This window comes from Littorina saxatilis, linkage group LG8 (genome assembly GCF_037325665.1).
Source record: "Littorina saxatilis isolate snail1 linkage group LG8, US_GU_Lsax_2.0, whole genome shotgun sequence".
Taxonomy (NCBI): Eukaryota; Metazoa; Mollusca; class Gastropoda; order Littorinimorpha; family Littorinidae; genus Littorina; species Littorina saxatilis.
This window is the reverse complement of record NC_090252.1, coordinates 2363630-2369686: the sequence shown is the minus strand read 5'-3', so window position 1 is coordinate 2369686 and position 6057 is coordinate 2363630.

Genomic DNA, 6057 nt, shown 5'->3' with positions numbered 1-6057 from the left:
CTGCATGTCATCGGAAAGAACTATCAATTTCGCCTATCCTGTCTAACAATGGCAAGCTGAACGAGTTATCGTGCATATTTTCCCTCTGGTAGATTTTCAGGTATTACCTCGCCAGAGGCTCGGTAATACCTAAAAATCGACCCTAGGAAAAATATGCACGATATTTAGGACGAGGTGTGTAAGCTTTTTATCCCATTACTCCGACGTTTTCATTAAAAACACCACTTTTTGACACAAACTCTGCGAGTGCCTGTTTTCTGCTGGCCAAACCTTTAGTGACCGCAAATCGTGTCTTCACATTCATGTGCGAAACGAGTCCCCTTTTGTCGTTTTGGTAAACGCGCCATAAAACGTCTGCTTTTGTATTTAGTCATCAATACTGCTTAAGAAAACGAATTACAGAGATTGTGCAGTTCAATGCATTTGAAACTGTGCAGTTACCGGCCAGTTTCAGTCGGTGACCCAAGTTGGTTGTCAGAGCCATTCGCCAGAAAGACTGCGTGTGTGATTTTACAGGCGACGAGGATGATTGCTGAATTTGTGCCAGAGGCTTGGTAATACCTGAAAATCGACCCTAGGGAAATCATGCACGATATTTAGAACTCGGAGTGTGTAACCTATATATAACCCCTTCAACGCGTGAATGCGTGATATATTGTGTAACAAAATTCCATCTCACACGGCATAAATAAATTCCTGCGCCTTGAATCCGTGGTTGAGATATGTGCGCGATATATATTGCATAAAATAAAATAAATATAAAACGCATTGACTTTAAACGTCCGGAGCTTTGTGTTTACACATGGAATGAAATACACACTGAATCTTTAAGTCATTTGAGACATTAGTATCGCTGTTATGCGACATGCCAAAAAGAGTTTTGAAGTTGTTTATAGGTCTTTGCAGACGCAATAAAAAAGAGAGGTTTGTGTAGTGTTCAAACCCGATAACAGATGCGCCATATACTGACATTGCATGTACATTCTTAATTAGTCTTGGTTCATATGAGGATTTCAACGCACAAGTAATCTTCAAGATGTTTACTCGGTCACGTCAGGGACAGTAAATGTCAGCAAACGCCTATGAACATTCACTGTTGACTGAGCATGGCTATTGAAAGAGCATTTTCCAAAACTTGTGGTCCCGTTGAAAGCAGTGCGCTGTAAAATGACTGTGTTTAACGTGTATAGAATTGAAGCTTTCGTTCATCTAAATGCGTGCTCATTTTCAGATGTTTCTGTTCTGTATGACAGGATACGTCTTTATTTTTAGAACTCTTTTTGGCAGGTCGCATAACAGCATAATGCATGTATCAAATATCTTAAGATTCCATGTGTATCTTACGACTTGTGTTAGCTCAAAGTTCCAAAAATTTGAACGCAATGTGTCGAGGAGGTACTGAAATGCATCTGTTTAGTCTCATTACTCGCTAAAACGGCTTCAATAAGCTAATTAATTGAACACATTTAATCCAGCGAGCAGTTTCCTACGTCAACTCTCAATCAATCAATCAATCAATGAGTCTTATATCGCGCATATTCCGTGGGTACAGTTCTAGGCGCTCTGCAGTGATGCCGTGTGAGATGAAATTTTATACGGCCAGTCAGGAGTCACGATTCCGTTCGTACACAATCGCCGAAGCAGATACAAACCGTTGGATTCAGGAAGTCAAACTGTCATCTAGTGAACGCTTGTCCATTCCGTATGTTACAAACACACAATACAGTGTAAACAACCACACTGTGTATTGGAGATTACGAGTATACACAGTCTCGAAAAACCACCCATCACAGCATTTGCTCTCATGAGGAAAATAAATGACACATGGAAAAAGCATAACCAGAAAGTACAGGAATAGTCTAGAAGCCAAGGGAAGTAGCTCTTGCTTTGGTATCTATTGAAGGAAGATAACTCTTACCATTCAAGCATACTCTATCATTCTCACAAAAGAAATAAGTTATTTCTCCAGAACATTTTGAAAAGAAAGGTAAGTAAATTCATATCATAGGTATCATAGTGCTTTTAGTTATGCGCTATAGACATCTCCTTAATAATAATAATCATAGGATGTCTTCTGGGATCTATTCATGTTGATGCTCAACACACAAACATTGTCTCACAAAATTAATCATTAGTTCTAATGTATTCAGCTTCAAAGCACAACATTTAGCGACTATTCTGAAACCTTGAGGGAGATTACTCTTGCTAGCATGACCAACATGCAAATAAACCGTTCGCAACATGAAGTAAGGACAGGTCCAAGGTTAACAATGCCCAAAGGAGGGGAGGTAACCCGTACCATATAAATAATATGCTGACACTGTAAGTTGGTAGCACTTGTCAACAAGTGCTTCTGAGGTATAAATACCAAACAAACAACAACACAGTTTTCACAGTTCTTTAAATGTCAGTATGCGAATAAAGAAGGAAGATAACTCATTTGTTTGTTTTGGAGTTTTCTTTCATATGTCTGTCCTTTACACGTCATTCTTGAATATATTTAGAAAACTCCTCTGTGATATTTATTGAAACAAATGCTTTAGGGCTGTGTTAACACCTGGGCGAAGCCGGCTCCTGAGTGCTCGTAATCTTAAGGATGTAAGTTTTTCTATATGTCTGTCTGTGGTCGCCATACATCAGTGGTGGCAAGAGGCAAGAACAAGGGACATGGCATCAAATGTGCATCACAGTTTTTGTTCCAACCGTTGAATCTAAATCCCTAGCTTCGGCAGAAAAATGCTAAGTTTGACAAAAGCTCATTCAATAACAACATTAAAGAAGCTCGCAATTCCTCCACCATACCCCGATTGGCACAGAAGAGATGAGATATTTTTCCTCATACTGCTGGGAATCATTAAACTTGAAGTGCTCAATCTTCTTGAAATTATGCAAGCTCTTAGTGTTGTCGCAAAACAGTCAAGAGCAGAGTCACCTACATTCACACCCCTGGCGACAGATGACTGGTTCAGTGCGCTTATCCACTCTGCCACACGCAGCAGTTCTTAATCCGGGGGTATGAGATAAGTGCGACCTGCTACCAACCGCCTTTGCATATCTCGGCCCATACTTCTCTAGTAGGCGAATCAGTGTTTGCCTGGTGACCTGAAACTTATAATGTCAAACGAGGTTTTGTTTCTAGTTTTAGACTTGTGTAATTAGTAGGTGGTTGCATGTATTAGTACTTTGTTTTAGCATTACCTCCAACGCCTATATCGTACTTTATATTTTACTCTTTTCTCGCAGCCAGAAGCTCTCCGCCGTTGCTGTGTTATTCTTGTTTACGTTGTGACGGCGTCAATAACGCTAGATATGTGCCCGTATGCTTATGGAGGAAGTTCGCGAAAACTCCCGAAGTTTTGAGTGACATCGGAAGAACTTGCCTCACTTTATTATGCATGGGCCGGAAGAAGGGCTTACTTCGAAGCAAAGCGAGGAAGTAATTGAAGGTAGTTTGCGACAACTTCCAACGTTTTGAGCGACATTGGAAGTACATCCTCAATTTCGCATGCATGGGACAGAAACAGAGCTTACGTTTGAATCAAGCGAGGAAGTAAGTGAGGGTAATTGTACTACAGCGAAACCCAGGAGTAAACACGCTACTTCCAAAGTTTCTCAGTGCACAATAGCAGGGCTTTTCTTCGGTTTTTCATATCAAACCGATCTAACGCAAATGAAAGTCCTAAAGAGAGAAAATAGAAGGAAAAGTCGTATCTCGTGCGTGCATTTCGTGTACATTTCCCTGAATACAAACCTGAGTTGCCAGCTTTGACTTTTGTTCGTTCGGGGTCACTGGCCACCACTCTTTTATCTCCGCTTATACGAGGGGGTGTTTCTATGTAAATGGGCGTCATTGTGTGCATGTGTGAGTGTGTGTGTGTGTGTGTGTGTGTGTGTGTGTGTGTGTGTGTGCGTGCGTGCGTGTGTAGGTGTGCGTCTGTTCATTCATTCGTTTGTTTGCATGCACGCGCACACATGTGTGTGTGGGGGAGGGGGGGGGGTGTGTTTGTGTGTGAGGGCGTGCGTGCGTGCGTGTGTGTGTGTGTGTGAAACTACTATTTGTGCGAGTGCCTGCCTGCATGTGTGTGCGTGCGTGCGGGTATAATTGTGCGTTTGTTTGTGTGCGCGTGCGTGCGTGTGTGTGTGTGTGTGTGTGTGTGTGTGTGTGTGTGTGTGTGTTCGACGGTGTGTGTGTGTATGTGCACTCCCCACCCCCACCCCCCCCCCCCACACACACACTATTATGAGCTGATTATTTGCGCCTCGATATTTTATTTATTTTCTTACGTTTTATGCTGTTTATTGTGATTCACCACACCCGAGTTTCTCGTAATTGAGATAATAAAGTGTTCTATGTCTATGTCTATGTCTAACACACATGCACACACGCGCGTAGGATAAGCAAATTCAATCTTGACTTTCAATTTTACATAAACATACATCCTGTTTACAATTAACGAAGACAAACATAATTTACAAACACCTAAGTACAACAATTTATCTTTTGTAAAAATTTGGACACACATTTTCCCAATTAATATGAAAGTTACTGAACTTATCTTCTTTTCACTACACCTTATTATCTTGATTCCCAAAAACTTGAGTTCTGCCTTTTTAAATTTACCAGCAACCCAAAACTTTCGCTCTAACCAATCTATTTTGTCTAAAACAGTTTTACCGATACACAATCTTAAAAAAAGAGGTTTAACATAACCGACTTCGCTACCACATAAACAAAAAATGTTTTATTCTCCCCAAAATTCTGGTCATATTACAGACAGTCATTCAATTTCAAGACAATCATCACATTTTTGAACAGACCATTTCGTTCAACCAGTCAAAAACAACAACTATAGTAAAAGCTACAGCGCGATTAACGTTCGCCCATTTACGAACATGCGATAAGATTTGTTTCTTCTGGTCGCCAAGCCTACCGTTTACAAACGCATGCGCACTAATTGGGATTCCCCCAATTTCCTCCACCTTGACCTCAGGACTCTCGAAGCCACTACTTCGGCGTTCAAGTTAGCTCGTGCATACCGAGTAGCTGGCAACTTTGCTTCCGAAGTTCCCACTTTCAGAGTTAATTTCATCATTATACGACGATATCGCATCGTTAAAGGTCCTGTCCCATCTAAAAGAAACCTCCAACGCATACTTCAATTGCATGACATTCCGGTTTTAAAGGCAGCTCATTGGGAAATGAGCTCAGACACAATATCGAAGACGTGAAATGCGTCAGTCGAGCAACTGTCGTAACTTGGCTACAATGAGACGGTCGGCTACCTTGCACCATAGACACGAACTGTGACATTCTTGTTTAGTTTAGGTGAAAAGCTTGAAACAGAGGGGCTCAAAACCGACAGTACGATCATTTACTGACCGAAAAAACCGTGCTCGAGTCATTCGGCGAAGGTGGTGAGCTTTCAAACTACCACGACTGAATAACTAATAACACATCTTTTCATCGTGCTATTTCCGGACGAGTAGCATAGTGCAGTGGTTACGGATTCGGAAATTCGATCCGACGCTCTGAGTTCAAGTGCCGTTGGGAGCTGAATATATTTTTTTTATTAACCTTTTTCTTTATAGACCTCAATTGCATTCAGACTGCAACAACCGGTTTTTGCCTCTGTGTTCATTTTTGTTAAATGCGTAAAGAAACTGTCCTATGCTTTCAAAAAAAAATCCAATCTTGACTTTCAACTGTACATAATCATGCATCGCCATCGTCATGAAAAATTAACGAGGGAAAACAAATTAAAACACCGATGAACAGTATTGTCTTTTCTAAACTTCATGACAGACATTTCCCCAATAAATAATAAACAAGTCACTAAACTTAGTTATTTACGGTCTACTGCATAATGTTCTTCCTTTTAAACTTTACCAGTAACCCAATTTTTCCCTATATCCAATCTATCTTTGTCTAACAGTTTTACCGATATAAAATTATTAAACACAAGTTCAACATACAGTAATTGTTGTACTTGTGAGAACGAAATTGAATTTACTGAATTTTGTTTTGCCCACAAATTATGTTCATTTGGAAATGCGTTG